Consider the following 21,539-nt stretch of genomic DNA (forward strand, 5'->3'; position numbering starts at 1 on the left):
ACTTCAAGCATGTCCCTCTTCTTACCAAGCTATTTGCCAATTTGTCAGTTTTCCAGTTTACCGACTGGTTTATTTGTCAGGTTTTGTTTCTTAATTTGTTCATTTGTCAATTTGTTAATTGCTTGCCACTTTCACAACATTTACCCAGATGCATATGTCTTCATTTTAGTGATTGCAGTGGAAAAAAATGTAGACGCTCTCTTCAACCCAATACCTCAGGGTTCTGTTTTGAAGGGCAGAATGCTGACCTGCAATATTTTTAAAAACCCACACTTTATGAATTTTTAAATATTTTAGCCAATAAAATTTAATATTTACTGTGCATAAAATTACTCCAAATACCTCACACAAGGACTTATCAAATCTATGTATTCTATATATTTGCATTCCATAATATAATATACTTCAGCCAAGGCATCATATGCTTCCCTCAAAAATGAACTGAACCCATGAATTGACATAACTTTTGCTCTAGGACAAAACACCAAGTTGCTATGAAATCAAAGTTTTTTATGATATAACCACTTTGGCCTTTAGAGGCAGCAACAACAGGGTAAATATTCAAAGCACAAGGAGAAAGCATAACAGGGAAGCAGAATTGTTCCCTGATAACATACCAGTCTAATGTTGCAGATGCCAAGGTTCAGTTTTCTTTATAAGGATCAAAATTCACATCTCCCAACTCCTAAAAATGCAGTCTTGAGTTGCTCTCTTATTGTGGCATTATCAAGCTAGTCTGCTGAAGGCAGTTTCTTTGCAGAAAACAATTTAAGATTTATTGGACTTGAAAAACAGAGTTTTACTCTATAGCACACTAGTTACAGCCTTTGCTGTGGAAAGACCTGGGCTCTGATCTCTGCTCCAAGTGCTTGTTGTTCTTTAAAAAAAAAAATCCAATAATGTTTAAGTACTGTTGTGACATGTGCTTTTAGTTTCTTCTTGTTATTACTCTTTCTTTCATGTACTGTCAGTTTATCCGAACACAGCTGTTACTAGAACTGTCTTGGCTGAAAAACTGTTTTTCATCTCATTCTCAACATGCCGGTCAAATTGATGACTTAAAATATCCAGACTGAAAATCAAGATGGTTAACTTTATTCTACTTTAATTTGCACCTTATGATGTCATGGCATATAACACAGACATCACTGAGACTGTTAGTTGTAGCAGAAACACAGAAAATCAGAACTTGTAATTCCTCGAGACACTGGCTTGTAAGGATACCACAATGGCACTAAAATGAGAGAATTAAGTAACTGCATAGGGGAGAGCTTGATCTACTTTACTCATTATTTATGGGTGACTCATGGTCTACTAATTACATCTGGATTTATCACCAGTTACAAAATTTCTGAAAAATTAATTTTGTACACTGGAAGTAGCCAGAATGACTGTGATTAAGTTTGAACAGTTAATCTAAGAGAAATTGCAGAAACTAGCCTACAGTCTTCTATTGTCTTCCAATGAACATTAATTATACTATTATAAGATTTTTTAATTTTATCTTTTAATACACATATTTTCTTCATTGGATTTTAGCACTTGTGTCTAGCTTTATCCATTTTAAACCACAACAGCACACAAAAAGATGATGCATTTTTATAATTTATGTCTTCTTACAAATATTTTGGTATTTTTTTATTTGTCTTGTACAAATTCTTAGTTATCTGAGCAATTGCCATATTACCCACATATTTCAGGAAATACAGAATGCCAACATACTGACAAGCCATGTGTGTGAGGACATTTCTGGTATAAAAATCCAGTAGTTTATATGCTATATTTTCCTTTTTTTTATGTGGAAACCTTAACAATTAAATTACATTAAAGAATTTCATTTATATTTTAATTACATGTCTAAATCAATAATTTGCCACTCAAACTGATTCTTCCACTAATGATTTGCTATACATCGATTGTACAACATATTTGGAGCACTTTTTTTTTTTTTAATTTGCCAATGTGACAAAATAAATATAGTATGGATTTTAATATGCATTTATTAACTTATGAATATGCGTTATCAGACAATAGCTTCTATATATCAGCTTGAAATCCTGTTCTCCTAACTAGAAAATGATAGTGCAAGTAAGAAGATTTTCTCTAAAAAGAAATAGTCGAGAATTTATTCAGAGCAGAAAGAACTCAGTGAGAGTGTTGCAGCCTGCTATGCCAATATGCCATCAACTGGCAGGATTTCACACAACTGTGGAGGGAAATGCCTGGATTAATTCTGTGTAAATTTTAGGTATCCACCTTGGGCTTCAAACATTAGGCTTGTAATTGTTCTTCAATAGCATTTGAATAGTAACTTCAGAAAGTGAGTCAGTCCTAGGAGATTAAAGTCAGATGTGATCATGTGGGTGAGGCACAGAGACGAGTCTTGATAGAAGTAGTCAGGTTTGAGCCCAGAATCTAGCAAGGCTCTGCAAAGCCATCTGAAAACTCCAGTTTCCCTGGAGGCCAAAGCTTTGGAAAAGATTTCTATGGAGTACACATTTGCTAATAGATGATAAAAACAGTGGTAGAAAGTCCTAAAAAGATTGTCCTTGTGGCACATCAGTTAAGTGCATCACAGTTCAGTTCTCTCTTGCGAAGTCAATCAACCAGGTGTTTTCCTACCACATGCAAAGGGGTTCCATTTGTGGAAACAAGGGAGTAATTCTTGACTGTGAATATGCTGGGCCCTTCTTAATCCCTAATTAATTGGTTTTCAGTAATACATATCCATGTCAAATTTGAACAAAATTATTTTTATTTTTTTTAATTCTGCACCAATTTTCAGGGAAGAAAAAAAAAACAAACTAGTACTGTTACCATAACTGTAGAAATTTTATGGTGAATTACTTTTGTAGATAATTGATTTTCCATTCTACAATGCATTGGACATCTTTAGAGAAGCACTGTTCTATATATTAATCCATCAGATCATTTCTATTTTCTGTTTATATTTCATTTAGTGCCTCTGCTCAGTTGTCTGATGTTTATTGTATGTGCAGTTTACTATTTCGCTTTTTAACTTTATATTTTCTATTTCATTTCCAATAATTGCAAGTGAGAAAAACACAACAATGCTAGCAGAAAGTGAGATGAAACCTGGCAGAAGGAGACAATTCATTCAGATATTTGATAATCATACTTTACGAAGGTGCAGACAGCTGTCCAAACTGTCAATCTGCGGTCAAGTGAAAATAACCCAGTTCCTCAAAAAAGGTATCACAAAGCTGGACAAAGAGGTGAGACAAACTATTCTCATAATCCCCTTTAGCTTTAAAATAGAGATATATTGTAGATATATTGTTCAAAAAGAACACATTTATGTGAGCATCTGTATTGGGCATATCTGGAAGAGTCTTGGTGGCAGTGGGCTGCAGGGTGTGGGATGAGCCAGGAGCTGCCCTGTGCTTGTCATGGGTGGTTCCAGACAGCTCAAGACCAACCTAAACAACCTCCTGTCTGCCAAATCTGCTGACAGTCTGGGGAGCATGTGTTACTTCTGTTCGAAGATATTCGCAGTAGCTCAGAGGAGAAACAAAACAGACAAGGCATGTAAGAGTAATGGAGGAGATGGATGGAAAGAGACATCGAGGTTGTGGTTGGAGACACACTACTCAAAGGGGGCACTTCGTGCCACAGGAGTGGTCCCTGAGGGACTGTGGTCCATGGGTGATCCATGCTGGGGTGCAGACACCCTTGAGGGACGGTGGCTATGGACAGCCCTCTGAGGGCATGAATGGCCCTGAGGATTTTCATCCATGGGTGGTAAATGCCAGAGCAGGGTTTCTCCCAGAGAACTGCAGCCTACAGGTGACTCATGCCAGGGCAGAGACACCCCTGAGTGTCTGTAGCCGTGCATGACCTGTGTTGGAGCAGAGAAGACAGGAACAGAAATAAACTGATACCAACTTCTTGCATCACCGATCACCTCCTCAAAGGAACTGGGTAGGATGCAGTGTAACTCATGGCAAAACCAAGGGAAGCTGAGACCAGGAAGGAGGGAAAGTGGTACTTGATTGAAGTTGAGCCCAGGGAAGGGGGAAGAAAGTGATTGTTTAATTCTTTATATATATAATTTTTTATTTATTTTTTTTAATACCAAAATCAGTGATCAAAAGGTTTTGTTAACTGTCAGTAAATTTGCCAAATACCCAGAGTCAAGACTGTTCTGCCCATGACAGCATCCAATCCAAAGATGCTACCTACAAAGAGCCTGCAATTAAGAAAAAAAAAAAAAAGTATCTATCAGTTATTATTATTATGTTAGCAGACAAACATCCTGGGATGTTATATTGAGTAGAGACAAGATCTTCAAGAGTCTGTACTATACTTTTTAGGATTACATTCCTGTGTAAAGGAATGGAGAATATTTTATCATCGTAAGCTGAATACTAGTTGTACTCATTTTTTCTCTGTTGAAGGAGATGACGTACTTAACACGTTCCTGCATTAGAAGAAATAAAAGTAGAAATTAATGCACATTTAATTTTAATATGAATTTGGAAAAAAAATATTTTAATATATTAGTTAATAGTCTACTTTTATATAGCATTTCTCATAGGATTTTACAAAGAAAGTATTTATTAAATTATCAGGCAGCATAATTGACAGCATAGAAATTATCAACAGCAATTTACTAAATATCAGTTATAAATCTCTTCTGTTACCATTTATCAGCTCATCAACTTAGCTGCTGGTTTCAGTTATCATTATTTTATTTGCAAGAGGTAACTACAGACAAGGTTCCCCTGTCCTCCCAAATTGTATATGGTCTTGGAAAACAAACAACATAGGAAGGAGGAGAAGCAGGAGGTTTTCTGTTTGTTTGTTTGTTTGTTTTTTAACTGAAAAAAAAAACACACTAAATGAACAATGTTGAAATTAAAATATCAAGCACTGAAAATAATTCTACTAGAATAAAGTGTAACTGTAAAATTAATTCAATCTCATGTTTATATGCTTTATGATATGTTGTCTAATTACTTCTATTCTCCTTAGGACCAATGTCTACTCAAGATCAGTGTGTATTTCACACACCTGTTAAGCATTTTGTATTCTCTTCATTGTCCAGTGCCTGATCTCGTCCCCCCGGCCTCTTCTCTTGCTTACTTTTTAAAACTGAAAGCCTGCTCTGGAGAAGGAATTCTTAATTTCTTCATAAGTGTTTCTACAACATTCATCACTGGTGTGTTACTGCGTCATAAACATTAATAAAATCAATTTCACATATAGGTACTGTCACTATTTTAGAGATAGATAACTGAGACACTGAGGGACTGAGATTAAAAAATCTCCATCTGGAATACCTATGACCTCATTTTTCATAGTATTAGCATTAATGGATCTTCATATATTCATAGCACAGCAAATCAACTTTAATTACATCTGTGAACAGTCAATATTTCTGTAGCTGAAGTACAATACATTCAGACTGTTATGAGCACATACCTTTAAAAAGTATATCTGAAATGACTTATCAAATACATTTAAACTTAATGGCACAACCTAGTTTCCAAACAAGCATTCAACTTCTGTAAATGTAACATCATCCTTCACATAGTTAAGCTTTTGAAATAAAAGAAGCATGACTCCCATCTCCTGCATCTACTCTCCTCTGTTGTGTCTCCTTTCTGGTCTTACCTCCCTTCACCCACTATCTCCGTGCTCACCCACTCCCTGTGGACTATTTGTCAGGTAATCTTAGCCTCAGATTCCTTGCCTTTAATCATATCTTCTGTCTTCTGCAATTCCTTTCTCCACTTCCTTTTTCTTCTTTAACAAACCTTTTACCAGATTTTATTCTCTCTGCATAAGCATGAAGTTGTCAGAAGAAAAGGTTATTGGAATTGGCTCTTGTGGGCAGAGCAGGTTTTTTTTTTTTTTTTTTTCTGGCATTTTTCTTGAGAAATAAAGAGCAAATCTGAATCTTTAGGAAGTCAGATTTCTTAGCTGGCATTGTAAATTTCAATGTTAAATTTGACTGAGTTATGAGTAACTGAAAACAAGGTTTTATGCATCTGGCCTACCTTCTAGGCCAACATTAGATGTATGTAGGTCATAAAAACCTGTTGCATTATATAAGACATTTGTGTATATGCAGGTTTTTTTCAGTTGCCAAAATCTGGAGAACACCCATTTATACCTGCTTTATTTGACTGTCATAGCTAAAGTATGTCATTGTTTTTTGTTTGTTTGCTTTGTTTTTTACTTAGTAAATTGTTCATCATATGATCTGGGAAATAAAGCATTCCTCTATTTAGCATGTCTGCATCCAGGTTTAGGAATATTTATTAGTATTTTAATTTGGTGACTAAATCTCGGGTTGAATTTACTATCGATTTGAGACAGTAAAGGAAGCATATACAAAAAATAGGATTGAGATGTCATTTAGGTACCTGATTCAAATTCTGAAAGCCCCCAGTGAGCTGCAGTCTCCGTGTGGAGAAAGCGAAAATGCAAAGGGCCTTTATTTGTTTACTTTCCTGCTTTTCTGGGACATATCTTATGCTGTAGACTTGGGCCTAGCTGATCTTAAATGTGATTTATGGCAACAAGCAGGGAAGTTGCAGGGAGTTTTCCTTTGTTGAGAAGTGCTGGATAATGTTAGGTAATACTGACACTAACAAACTAGTTAAAAAAAAAGTTTCAAAGGAATTACTTGGTTTTGCTGAAAGCCATATACATACATATGTACACAAATGCACACATGTAACTGCAGTTAGAATATTCTTTTGAGTCAGGATGTTGCCAAACGGTGGCAAGTTTGTCCATGATAAAAGCATACAAAGATCACTAATGAATGTTTATTTGTATGTCAAAAAAATTACGTGGTCAGTTAGCAAATTGAGCAATGTATTACAATGTAATTATTTTAAGAGGAAGTTACTCAAATTCAGATTTTAGAACCTGGACAGTTATTACAGCTCTTGGCTACTGTTCGGTTGGTAATATGCAATTTCACTCCATTTTGCTAATTGCCATACTGTCCAGAGACAGAAAACCTGAGTGACAATTCTCACAGACTATCTGTAGCTAAGGAAATGAAAGATTCATGTTGATGGGAGGGGTAGACATTGGTAGGAAAAACAAACAAATAAAAAAATAATCACTCAAAAATCAACAAAAACCATAACTCTAAATGTCTTGACAGTATAGTGTAACTTGAACCTAAGACTGGCTGAGAGCCAGAAGATAAAATGTCCCCAAGGACTTTATGTAGCTGTGCTGTGGACTCTGGCTCTTGAGACAGTGTGAGCATGGGCTTCATTCCATCTCAGAGAACTGCTTCCTTTACATTCCTTGTGATATTGGGTTATGTTGTCAGGTTATTAACTAATTTAAAACCAAAATACAGGCAATTCTGTTACCTGTGCTCTCCGTCAGTGATTAAAGAAGAAACTGTTTTCTTTTCACTGGTGTTTTTTCTTCCAGGATCAGTTTTGGAAATCATACGAAGAGGCTTTACTTACTTAGTCTAGTCTTAAATCTATCTGCCCCTTCCCTAAAGAATTTAAGCTCATGATTATTTTAGGATTAATATTGACATATGCTCTATGATCTATGGGTTTATCATTTAGAAATATGTCTGAATTAAAAGTAGAAATTGACAATATATGAAACAGCCCTTAGCTTCCGTTGCTTCTCCACTGCTTAGCTAATTAAATACCCAATAAAATAAGGACTTCTGTGCTCATTGGGCCTGCTTGCCATCTGGATGTTCATAGGGCCTGGATGTTCACCTTTCAGTTTTATGCTTCTGTTGAAGAAGTTAATACATATTTCTTGCCCATTTAGCTTTTTTGAAGACTTCCATATCTTTTTCTTAGGCCTCCATAAAATTTGAGTCAGAAATCATTTCTCATGAAACATTTTATAAGAATATCCATCTTCAAAGAAGCTCTTCCAAGGATACAAAGCTTTCAGTAATAAAAAGTAAATACTACAAGTACTGAAAAGCTAAAAGAACAAAACACATGAAATATAATCTATCAAGTATTGCAAAGATTTTGTGGTGGGCTTGAAGCCTAGTGTTTACACATGATCATGGCAGAATTTGTGGTAATAAATTATAACTAGACAATTCTTAATAGGAGAACTGTTTATTGTTAGTGAATTGTCAGTACCAAGTAAGAGTACTCACTGAGATGGAAATCAAAAACTGCACCTCATCGTCCTGTTTGTGTTAGGTTTCATCTTCCTTGAGATCTGAAGTTAGCAATATAGTTAAGATCAGTTTTAAACCTTTAACAAACAAAGAAACAAACAAACAAAAAAGAGTACATCTGCAAATGCAGTGCCAGGACACCCATGGGAAATGTTGATAATGCCATGTGTAAACTCATTTTTGCAGGCAGTGTCAAATATTCAGCTGAAATTAGACCCATAAAATGTGTTTAAAGGAAAAGTGATAGGAAAAAAAAAAAAAAAAGCTGAAGTACTACGGTTAGTTTCCATTTAGAAATCACAGTGCTACAGGGAAAGTAAAGTAGGAAAGCCAATACTTTTTGATTAGAAATAAAATGGATAGGGTCATGTAATGAAAGCTAAGGCTTCTGTTTATTTAGGCTAGTGCCAGTTGGTTAAATGCAGGGTGTCTTTTTAATAGATTACACACTGCCTTTAGCTAATTTGAATTATATTAAGGCAATCAGCCCTTTACTGGGACATATAAGCAATAAAGTCATCAAGAACTCCACAGTGGCAGTAGCTTCCACTGATTTGGGAAGCTTGCTTTAGAAATATGCAGCTCTTTGAAGGCTTTGGTGATTTTCTATATCTACAGTTTGGCTTCTGCAGAAATTATTGTTCTTCTGATATACTGCATCTGAGATATAGCTTATATCAACTCTAAATTTACATATTCAAATGAATGTTGTCAGTGTAAATTTTAGCACTGTGTACAATTGCATGCACTAAACTTTAAAAAATTTCTTCCAGATAAAATATTTGGTTCATGGAGCTATATTTTAGGAAGTACCTCTCAGTGCTCTTGTTTAAGCGTGGCTCTATCCTTTTTCTGTAAGAAAAGATCTCCACTACAGAAAGTAGTTTATCACCATGCTGCTGCACTGCTTCAGTAATGAGTTAAAAACAGAAGTGGCATTCCTCAAAATACCAGTGCTATACATTACAGCAGACTAGGCTTTCATGGGAAGACTGTTGTATTTAATTCTGCTTCACTTGCAAATTCTGATGAATAAAGATCCAGGTGAGACAAAAGAAGCTTACAAAGTGGTTTTCACTGTAGCATGAACAATCTCTAAACAGTAAGAAAAGGTAGATCATATCATTGTCACTATACTGTAGATTGGCAAGACTTTAAGCAATAAATAAATAAATAAATAAATAAATAAATAAAACAAAAAAACATAGCATTTAGAGACAAAACTCTTGAAACAGATGTTTCTTTACTGACATCCTTATAATGTGATAGCAGATTTTTCACCTTGCTTTGGTCACTGAGAATTTCCATGAGTATTGTTTGGTAGTTCAGAAGATTATTTTGGCAACTACAGGAACAACAAAAAATGTAGGCTACTCAAGGTCTTTTCAGCACTGTTAAATTGCATCTATAAACCAAAATAAATACAGATTATATTTTGAATTAGAAAGCAGAAGAATTTATTGTAATTTTTTTAACAATGTGGTCAGGAGCTAAATGGAAACAATGGAACAAAAGAAATGATTCATAACAGTAGTAAGAAAATGCATGCTTGCTTAGTTATGCATGAAGAATGGAGATGGAACATGGCCAAAGGTACTGCTTCAGTGGACATGAAAAGAAGAAAGATGAGAAGCTGAAAGCAAAGAAACGGTGGAAAAGGCAAAAGCAGGTATAGCAGTTTGTGATCCAGACGTCAAAGCAGGAGTAGAAAAAAAATAACTATTTAATGAAGACTTCCATGAAATGCATTGCAACTTGAGGAATACAGTACTAAAGTAATCTAAACCAGTGCTATAATTCAAAAATTAAACATTGGAATCTTTATTTTACTGCCCACCAAGGTTTTACCTAAGGAATTTAGAGTAGCTGCTTCAACCATAGCAGTGGTTATTGTTATTGTGCTATTGTGGTGGTTTTACCCATCTGGGCAGCTGAACTCTACCACAATCACTCTCTCACTCCCCAACCTCAATGGGAAAGGGGGAGAAAATATGATGTAAAGGGCTCAAGGGTTGAAATAAGGATATCACTCAATAATTATTGTCATGGGCAAAACAGACTCAGTATAGGGATATTAATAAAATTTATTAGCAGTGAGAAACAAAAAACCACCACCACCACTACCACCAACAAAAATTAAAAACACCTTCTGACCATCCACCCTCTTCTATGTCTTCCTCCTGAGCACTGCAGGGGAATGGGGGAATGGTGGCTGCAGTCAGTCTGTAATGCTTCGTCTCTGCAGCTCCTTCACAGTCACTCTCTGCCCCTGCTCCATGTGGGGTCCCTCCCATGGGATGGCATCCTTCCTGAACTGATCTTGCATGGGCTTCCCACAGGCAGCAGCTCTTCAAGAACTGCTCCCATATGGGTCTGTACCACGGCGTCCATCCATCAGGAGCAAACTGCTCCAACATGTGTCCCCCATGGGTGGCATTTCCCCCCAGACCCCCTGCTCCTGCGGGGGCTCCTCTCCACGGGCTGCAGCTCCGGCCCGGGGCCTGCTCCTGTGGGGGCTCTCCATGGGCCGCAGCCTCCTCCAGGCCACATCCACCTGCTCCACCGGGGGCTCCTCCACAGGCTGCAGCGTGGAGATCTGCTCCGTGTGGGACCCATGGGCTGCAGGGGGACAGCCTGCTCCACCAGGGGCCTCTCCACAGGCCGCAGGGGAACTTCTGCTGCATGCCTGGAACACCTCCTGCCCTTCTTCTGCACTGACCTTGGTGTCTGCAGGGCTGCTTCTCACTCCTCTCTCCCAGCTGCTGCTGTGCAGCAGGTTCTTTTCCCTTTTTTTAAACCTGCTCTCACAGAGGCCCAAACAATGTCACTTATTGGCTCAGCTCTGGCCAGCGGGTCCTTTTGGAGCTGGCTGAAAATGGCCCTTATCTGACATGAGGCAGCTGCTGGATTCTTCTCACAGAGGCCACCCCTGCAGCCCACCACTATCAAAACCTTGCCACGCAAACCCAACCACGCTACTTATATAAGAAACAAAAGCAGTTTCTTCCTGAGCAGTGTCTAGTTTTGAATGTCCGAAGTCTCTTTGAGGTCTTTTTTGCAGCTTTTTTGAGTCTTTTTTGCAGCTAAAATTGTGGGCTTCGTTCAGAAATTGTGAAGTAATTTCTTACTGGCAGAAAAAATCAGTAGCTCAAATATCCTCAGAAGATGCACACTATGTCATAGGTAGTTGGCACATTACAGTTCTCCAAAGATACGCCTTGCTTATGTCTCTGTGAGACACTACGATACACAATGTGTATATCTGAATTTGCCCCCTAAGAACTTCCAAACCTCACTCAGAATCACAATAGCATGGGATAATTCAGGCTGGAAGGGAAATGAGGAGGTCTGCAGTTCTACCTCCTGCTCAGAGCAGGGTCAGCTATGAGATAAGACCAGGTTGCTCAGGGCTTTATACAGTCTTGAAAGCCTCCAAGGATGGAAAAAGACTGCACAGTCTCTCTGGGCGACCTGTTCCACTGATTTGAGCTATGGAAGCACAGCAGAAGTGAAAGCCAGACCATATGCTCATCTCCAATATGAGCTGTAATGAACCACTGTATGTACACAACTATAAATGAGAGTTTGGTACATTATTAACCCACTTCCCAGTGTATTTCCATAAAAGAAAAAAGAAAAAGGAGAAGCTGAGCGGGGAAAGAAAGGCTGAATATACATTCTGTCTAAGATAGATCTTATTTTATACAGCAACAAGAGCACAGTTCATCAAAATTCTGCTCCATATTTTGTGTTTGGTTTTGACTTGGGGCAACACTGGGAAAAGTATGGTATTTGGACAGCTTGAATTCAGAGGACATTTTACATCAATTTATATCATAGTGAAAGTTTAAAAAAAAAAACTGCAAATTGGCTGTGTACTGGGTATATTCTTCTTTCAGGGTATTTTAAAACAAGCTTGTTTAAACTCATACTTTTTACTTCATTTTTTATAAAGTTGACAATTTATACAAAATAGATGAACAAAGTTGGCACCAAATTTCTGAAATATTTTATTTGACCAACAGAAACTAAATGATATTAAAGTAATGATTGTCCTATAGCTTGCATTTAATTTAATATCATATAAAAATAATATAAGTTATATTGGTTATACCATGCCAGATGATTTAGAGTGAAAGATACAATTTTGAATATATTGAATGAGAGGAGCTATATACCTTCTCATAAAAGGACTGTGCAAAAGGAGAACTTCATTTTTACTATATTGCTTTTCTGTCTGAAGGGAGTTCTATATCTGCTATATATATTTTCAGGAACTCTGCTGTTTACTAAATTTATGGGATAAAGAGAGTAGTACTACCTGTATATCCAGATTTATTGCCATCAGAGCTTTACACCACCCCAGGCAAATAAAATATATGGTTTCTATGTATTACCAGTGCAATGTATATAGTAAAAATACTCTAATATAAATTAGCAAATGAAGCTTTCTGATTTATAGACAATATGCTGTTGCACTTTGTTTTTCATTTTCTTTCCAAGATAGTGACTAACACTATCTTCATAACAGCTGTTGGTCACCCATCATGCACAGTTGTTATTTTTAATTAAGCTTAGGAAGGAAAGGGATGATTTTTTTTTTCCTTTAATAATATAAGTAAAATATAGAAATGTATATATATATATAATTTTCTATATAGAGAAATATATATATATGCCTTTTAGAAAGGCAGCAATGTGCATAAAAAATATCTGGTTCAAATAGCATTTAAACATAAACATACCTCAGCCTTATTGTGCCATATACTAGAAAATAGAGCTGTGCCAGATCTCACAGGAATACCACCTGTTTTATACAGATGATCTGTGACTATGCAGGTTTCAGTTGTGTTGTCCTCAGTAGCAGTCTCTATGTGCTGTCTAGACTTTGAAGTATGAGTTCACAGTCTAGTTGATTCCTCTTTGGAGGCCTCAGGGCTTCTCTGATGCATACCAATTGCATCTACACTGTGTTTGGGTACATGCTTGTCCACTAGTTATCTCACAAGCCGTTCTCCTACACTAAAACTTATTTCCTCTACAACCACTGAAACATACAATGTAGCTTCATCAGGAAAAAAAGAGAGTTGGATGGTGTCTTGTGCCAAGGATGTCTCGTAGACTTTTGAACTGAGAACTGTTTGTCTTGCAGGGTATAATCTTGAGATATTGGGAAGGGAATCTGAATTTGTTTGTTCTACTGTATGCCCAGATGTCTTTGTTTTGTCATTTCAGGATTAATAACAGAATGGATTTAATATTACTCACAGGATAGAATTATGTCTTTTTAAAGAAAATGTATATACAGTATTCTGTTTAATTATCAGCACTACAATTTGCACACTTATATACAGGCTGATTCTCTCCTCAGAGCCCATTCCTGCAGAGGATTTGGGGGGGTTTGTGTTCCAAGTAATTTCCATGAGGGCATAGGCTATGCTTACGGCCTTTGAGTAGTTTTGGTCATTACTGTTCATTGCACAATAGAAATGATCTAGTTTTAAGACAATGTGCAAGAGGTAGAGAAGGATGCATATTTAGAAAAATATTATACTAAAATAATACATTTGCACTAAACTAGGCTTAATATGAGAGTTGATGAAGCTATTTTTGCATGCTGTAGGAAAGAAAAAGAGTTATTGGTTCACATTTTTCTTGAGTGGATTTAATTTGTGCTAGCTCCATACCAAGGGTATCTTCATGCTTTTTGAACTGCCTTAGCTGCTCCAGTGCACTGGAAATAGGTGATTTGACTACTCTCTTTTCTACTGATACTGTTTATCTACTTTCCATATACTAATGTGGGAGATAGTACGACAGACCCATGCTTATGTTGGTCTCTTCAACTTTCTAGTCATAATGTGGGTAATGCATGTAGATCTCATGTCCCGCAAGAAAATATGAGGCCATTGCAGATCACTCTTAGTTTTTATTTGTCAGTCCTCTGATTCAGTTCTTTGCTATTGGTTATGTAATGCTATCAAAATCTTAAAGCAAATAAAAAGCTGGGAGTCTGATCCTGAAATAATTGCCATCTTCAGCCAGTGAAGAATCACAGAATCACAGAATTGTCTGGGTTGGAAGAGGCCTCCAAGATCACCTAGTCCAAGCTCTGACCTAACACTAACAAGTCCTCCGCTAAACCACTAAACCATATCACTAAGATTCAGTACCTAAAATGGAAGGAGGCTCTGAATGATGAATTCAGCTCAGCGTATTACAGAAACAAAGAATATGGTACCACTAAAATTAATATGTACAAATATTCTTATAGAGTTTAAGTAAACAATGATACTAATGGCCCATCTTACCCCAGAATATAAATACGCCATGTTATGAGGTTGCTAGTAAAAACTGTAGCTATCAGCAATATAAATATTAAAATGTCCCTGCAAAAAATGTTCAAACTTCTGTTATACAACAATTAAAAATGTTTGAAAAGTGTATGTGTGGAAATTCAGCATGTATAAAAGATTGTTAAGAAATATGATGGATTTTACAGAATAATAATTTAGGTAAATTTTACAAAAGCAACAAAATTTTACAAAACCAAAAGCAACCCAAACACAACCACATTAAATAAAAATATAGCTATTAAATTTTTTTCTTTTTTCTGTGTATTTGGGGAAAATAAGAAAAATAGTCACAAATATGCCAACAGGAGTTGAAAATGAAAAGAAAAAATAAAAAGAGAAAGAAATAATAGGACATCATACTACTATCAATGGCAACTCTATGTAGGTAGCAAATGGTAAAGGGAGAAGAGCAGTAGGTACAAATTAGATTTTTGGAAATATGTGACAAAAATCCTTGCCAGAGATTAACGTTTAAAGCAAACAGTCATAGGAGACAGGAGAAGTTGGCCACCTGATTCAAAACAAAACTAAACAATTGTCAGCAGGGCTGATAAAAAAAGGTATGAATAAAGAGAAGCAACAAAGTGTGTATGTTCTTATAAACAAGGACAACAGAAACTGCTGACACTTTGGGCTTTCTGTTATCAACCCCAGCATTTCCTATACGTTCTTTCTGTGAAGTAGTGTATTTGATTAAAATACATAAAAAAATAAATAAAATGAAGAAACTCTTTCCTAAGCTTCTATTACGTCTACATTTAAAACTGCTTTATAGCTGGCAACCCCTTTCTCTTGTTGCACAGTGGGAAAGCATCATTCTGGACTGCCTCATGTAGAAGGTATTTTCCTTCTTTAATATATACTGAGCCAGGACCAAATCCCCTTGGACATCTCTTCCAAGTTCATTTTCTCCATTTAATTTAAATTCTTAAGACTCTATAAGGATTTGCAAACAGATCACATCATATAGCATATAGTATAACAACTGCATGTGCATGCTGAGAACTTTAAGGATCTTGTCATTTTATCAGCTTTGTACAGAAAAATTGGACATAATTTGGACATTACATTTGACACTATTGGACAGATAATTATTATTGATATTTTTACTAGTAATAGTATTTATTATCTAATACTTATTAAATTGAAAATAATAGAGGTTTTTTTTGGAGTTGCCTCCTAGAAGCTGTTGTATCCCACCATGATCAAGAGAGGATATAAACCAGTATAAACCAGTATTTTTAGTAAATCTAAATACAGCAATTATCAGAGGAGTCCCATTTACATTGCAACATAATGGATCAGTTTCAAAAGTAACAATCCCAAATTTACTCTGCACCAAATTATATTACAAATTTTCTATCTGGATTTTCACATTACTTGGAAATACTTATGGTTATACAAATAAGCATTGATTTTTCACATAATTGTTTTTTACTAGCTGACTCTTCGAGCTATGTTCTCTATGCTGTTTTAGCACTGTTCACTGAGTCTATAACTTCCAGCTTCCAGTACGATATCCTCTGGGATTGAGTCCTCAGCTCCTTGTCACCGAAGGCCCAGGTGTTCTTCCTCCCTATCCCTTTCTTTTTCTTTCTTTCTTTCCTTTGCTCCTTTCCTCCCTCCTTTTTTTTTTTCTTTTTTCTTTCCTTTTTTTTTTTCCTTCCTTCCTGTTTGCCTGTCTATACTTTTAAGTCTCCTCCATCCCTGTATATTAGAATCAATTCCTACCTATATATATTATCAGTGAAGAGTCCAGGCAGTGTATTTCTGATAATGATCTAGAAAATAACTTTCAGGGACTGGCTGTTCCCAGACAGAGTACAGTATCTGGGCACCTCTTCACTGCAGTCTGGTGGATTCTGCTGCAAATCTCTCTATGTTTGGGAAATACCAAATCTATTGTGGGGGATGATAAAGCAAAAGGAGGGTGTTTGCCTAGAGCAGATGCATAGAACATAAACACTATAAACAGATTTGTTAAATAACTGAAATTTCAGATTCTGATTCAGAAAGTAGCATGAAATTTGCAGTAAAATCAGTAGTTATTAAATGGTCTTATTAAGAATCATTCAGAGAGTGTAGCGATAGGACAAGGCGGAATGGCTTTAAACTAAAAGAGGGTAGGTTTAGATCAGATATAAGGAGGAAATTATTTACAGTGAAAGTGATGAGGCACTGGAGCAGTTTGCCAAGAGAAAGTGTCGAAGTCCCATACCTGGAAGTGTTCAAGGCCAGGTTGCTTGGGGCTTTGAGCCCCAACCTGGTCTAGTGGGAGGTGTCCCTACCCATAGCAGGAGGGTTGGACATGATCTTTAAAGTCCCTTCCATCCCAAACAACTCTATGATTCTATGATTCAGAAAGAATGATCTAAAACCAAATCAGAATGACCAGATTGGTTCCTAAAGTTAACAGGCAATACTTTTAACAAGAAATACAAAAGCAAGTGCATATTATGTAAACACCATAAAGAGAGAAGCCATTAAAACAGTGAAGTAAGAAATACAAGAAATATTGATATGTTCTAAAGACAAGTAGATAAACACCAAACAAGAAGGCAGGTCTGGGGGACATTAGGCAACTGAGAAAAGACAATAGAGGCTATTATTTATATGATATGATATGATATGATAATGATATCATAACAATATATTAATGTTTATTTTAATTATATTATATTATAGTTATTATAGTTATCATATTATATCTGAAAGGTTGTTATATCTCCCAGTTCCCTTGCAATGCAGTGGGTACTTCTTATTCTTTAAAGGGTAGCAGTTCTGTATTACTTCTGCTGATTCTGTATACTTTGCCTTGTTTTGGATCACTGCCCATCAGTATCATCTCTTTATTTTCTTGTAAGCCTCCATTTACATGGGTCTTTATCAATTTATTACCCTTTATCTTATATTTAAGAAGTGAGTCTTTTTTGTTTATATTTGCACAATACATAGTACCTGGTCCAAGGCACTGTAGTAATGTCAATAATCACAATACAAAATAAAATTTAGATGACATTCCTTCAACTAACTGAATTATATTTATATAAAAGGAAGCATATTTTACGTAATGCCTGATGAGAGATGTAGCTTATTCTGGGAGATTACATTAGCAAACAAGAAGGGTTTGTTTATGTTCTCTTCATATGCTGTTGCATGTAAAAAGGTGTATGAATTATTTTTAACAAGAGTATGAAATAGTTATTCCCAAGTAATGAGAGTTTGAAAGATGATTCTGTTTTAAATGCCTGTATAAGTGAATCACATTCAGAAGAGTTCAGAATAAGCACCAGCTCTTAGACAAACTAATTTATTCAGGAAGTGGGCTGGAAAACTATCCCTTTTGTTCTTTTACAGATTAGAACAAATTATATTAATTTAATTGAAACATAAATTCATGTTTATTAATTCATTCAGTCAGCGATAAGGAAAGTTGAGTAGCTTCTTTAGTTCACAGGCTGAAAGCAGTGTGAATTAAGCTAGGTAACAAGGTAAATTGTTAATACATGACCTATGCTTGCTTTTGGGTATGACTAGGGCCAAGTATCAGCTAGATTCTGCTTGCTCCACAGTGATTTTCTCTTAGAGAGATAGAGGAATAAAGACAGAATACAAATTTCAAAATATGTATTTCCAAATATGTATTCACAAATATTAATGTGACGCCCATCTATAAGAAGGGTCATAAGGAGGAGCTGGGGAAATACTGGCCTGTCAGCCTGACCTCGGTACCAGGAAAGGTGATGGAACAGGTCATCTTGAATGCAATCACACAGCATGTGTGGGACAGCCAGCAGATCAGGCCCAGTTAGCATGGGTTCATGAAAGGCAAGTCCTGCCTGACCAATCTCATTTGCTTCTATGACCAGGTGACCCACCTAGTGGATGAGGGAAAGCCTGTTGGTGTAGTCTACCTAGACTTCAGCAAGGCCTTTGACATGTTCTCCCACAGTATTCTCCTGGAAAAGCTGGCAGCCCATGGCTTGGACAGGTACACACTTTGCTGGGTTAAAAACTGGCTGAACGGCCAGGCCCAGAGTGATGGTGAACAGAGTGAAATCCATCTGGCATCTGGTCACCAGTGGTGTTCCCCAGGGGCTGGTGTTGGGGCCATCCTCTTTAATATCTTTACTGATGATTTGGATGAGGGAATTGAGTGCACCCTCAGTAAGTTTGCAGAAAACACCAAGTTGTGGGGGAGTGTCAATCTGCTGGAGTGTCAGTCTGTAAGGCCCTGCAGAGGGACCTGGACAGGTTGGATCAATGGGCAGAGGCCAATGGGATGAGGTTCAACATGGCTAAGTGCTGGGTCCTGCACTTTGAGCACAACAATCCCAGGCAATGCTACAGGCTTGGGGCAGAGTGGCTGGAAAGCTGTGCAGAGGAAAATGATCTGGGGGTGTTGGTCGGTGCTCACCTGAACATGAGCTGGCAGTGTGCCCAGGTGGCCAAGAAGGCCAACGGCATCCTGGCTTGTATCAGGCATAGTGTAGCCAGCAGGACCAGGGAGGTGATTGTTCCCCTGTACTCTGCTCTGGTGAGGCTGCACCTCAAGTACTGTGTTCCGTTTTGGGCGTCTCACTACAAGAAAGACGTTAAGACCCTAGAACATGTCCAGAGAAGGGCTACAAAGCTGGTGAAGAGTCTGGAACACAAGTCCTATGAGGAGCAGCTAAGGGAGTTGGGGTTGTTTAGTTTGGAGAAGAGGAGGCTCAGGGGAGACCTTATTGCTCTCCACAACTACCTGAAAAGGAAGTTGTTGTTTGAGCTGGGGTAACTAGCAATAGGACAAGAGGGAATGGCCTCAAGTTGCACCAGGGGAGGTTTAGGTTAGAAATTAGAAGACATTTCTTCTCAGAAAGAGCAGTCAGACATCGGAACAGGTTTCCCAGGGAGGTGGTGAAATCCCTGGGGGTGTTTAAGGAAAGGGTGGATGTGGTGCTTAGGGACATGGTTTAGTGGGTGATCTCGGTAGTAGGGAGATGGTTGGACCAGATGATCTTGGAGGTCTTTTCAAACCTTAATGATTCTATGATTCTATATTTGTCACAATCTTTACACTATCTGAATCCTTCTTGAAATATTTAACCTTTGATGTGATCTCTAAAGGAAAAATTTTGGCATGTTTTACCACATACTTTACAAGTTTTTTCATAAATATTTATACTAATAAAGGCAGCAGAGACCTTTAAAATTACCAAAAGAGGTCAAGGCAATGGCCAAACCTTGGCATATAAATTCCGCAAAGAGTAAACAGAAATATGCATTTTTAAAAATACTATAATGCCAAGAGACAAACAAAGAAACAAAATAACAATGAAAACAAACAAACAAGCAAACAAGCAAACCGGAAAAAGACAAGGATTAGTAAGAAGGGTAGATAATATCTAATACATCATCTCCGATATCTAACACAGAAAACTGAAATGTAAGTTAAATTAAAAAGAAATGTTATTACTAATCAGGTTCCCTTAAATGATTTGATTAGAGTCTTGTTAAATTGCATTGCAGCACTTAATAAAGAACTTGGAAACAAATCTAAAGTAAAACAGTCTATGCCTAATGGAAGATTTTCACTAATGGAGTTAGTGGGTAGAGCATTTTAATTCCACTTTCTCTATATGTGTGCTCAGGTGGTTTACTTTTCTAGACAAAATTTTATGATATAGTATATGAAAACTATAGATCCTGATTGAAATAAAGTTTATATGTATGCTCACTCAAACGTAAAGACTCCAGAAAACAGGAATATTATAGGCCCTACTTCCTCTTCTCAGGTTCTGAGATAGAAGAAGAGGTAACTAATCTTTTGAGATTTTCTTTCTTTAAATGTCTATTTCCTAAGGGAAAGGGCTACTGCCTTTTTGTAGCTATCTATAAAGATACAATACTCTCATGGCTTCAGTTCTCTGTGTATTAGAAAATAACCTCATAGTCAACAATTCAAAGGTTATCCCTACCATGCCTACAAGTGTTCTCCCTGCTTCTAAGTGCCGGTATATGATATCTACTGGAAAGAATTATATATGCATTCTAAAATAGTTTTTCCCATTTCCAGAAAAGAGGGAAAAATGCAAACATCCAAGTTATTGCCTATTCACAGTTCTGAAAATGCTACTAGATCCCATATTGTTACATGTTTAACAAAAAAGCATATAAGAATTCTTAGTATTTTATCATCTTTCTTCATTATTTTACATAGCATTTTATAAAATGTCCCTTTGTAAACATAAGACTTGTAAAGCGTTTGAAGGTCCTGATCTATTATAGAATGTTCCTTCCTTTCAATACAGTTTCATTTTCCACTCTTTTTTTTTTTTTCCCACTATAGCCTCATTTGCTTGACCTTATCTCTCTAAGAATAATGGTGCTATCTTAATTCAATTGCAATCGTTTGAAGAGAAAAATTGCTCATCATTAATTTTATCATCACAGGCCCTATTGTAATTAAACTCCAAAGATATGTAACTCCTTATTAAGACTGCCCAGCTCCCAATTCAAATTTATCTGTTCTCATGGGCTTTGCCATTTTGTGGTAGAAAGTTGTCCCTTATTTTACTTGAGTGTTTTAAATGTGTTGATTTTTGATGTAATGTTTATGAAGCTGTGACATTAAGTCATTAATTTAAAAAGTTGTAAATAAGTAAACAAACAAAAAAACTAAGTGATGTATTATATTTGTGAACACTAATTCCGTTAATAATTTGAGATGCTTTTTATTACTGAGATTTTAAAGATATACACTTATATTGGTCAGACCAATTACATATAGACCACCTTTAGATATATTATTGCCAGTAAGAAGTAGGTGTTTTTGTGTAGCAGTGAACTTCTCAAAGGAAATGTAAGAAAAAGATCATTCAGTGGCAACATATCTCATTGTTTTAAGCAATCTGCAACATAAGCCATGAGCAACAGATCTCCCTGTTAAAATCAAACAAACAAACAGGCTGTTTATTTGATTCTTGAACACCAAAAGATAAGTAAGAAGTAAAAATATTCTCACTTTTGAAGTTATCAGA

At 36.5% G+C, this 21,539-nt stretch overlaps 1 long non-coding RNA gene across 1 annotated transcript in view; it reads right to left on the reverse strand.

Moving 5' to 3' along the window:
• Positions 1-2,988: 2,988 nt before the first annotated feature.
• The window catches only part of LOC310893026, a 30,515-nt gene continuing 11,964 nt past the window's right edge, over positions 2,989-21,539 (reverse strand). Inside the window, exons 2-3 of the long non-coding RNA XR_014578651.1 lie at positions 8,138-8,202; positions 2,989-4,210 (exon numbers count right to left, since the gene is read on the reverse strand). This is a non-coding gene — a long non-coding RNA (uncharacterized lncRNA). The remainder of the gene's footprint in view (positions 4,211-8,137; positions 8,203-21,539) is intronic.

The sequence above is a fragment of the Anser anser genome (assembly GCF_964211835.1).
Source record: "Anser anser genome assembly, chromosome: 1".
Classification (NCBI taxonomy): Eukaryota; Metazoa; Chordata; class Aves; order Anseriformes; family Anatidae; genus Anser; species Anser anser.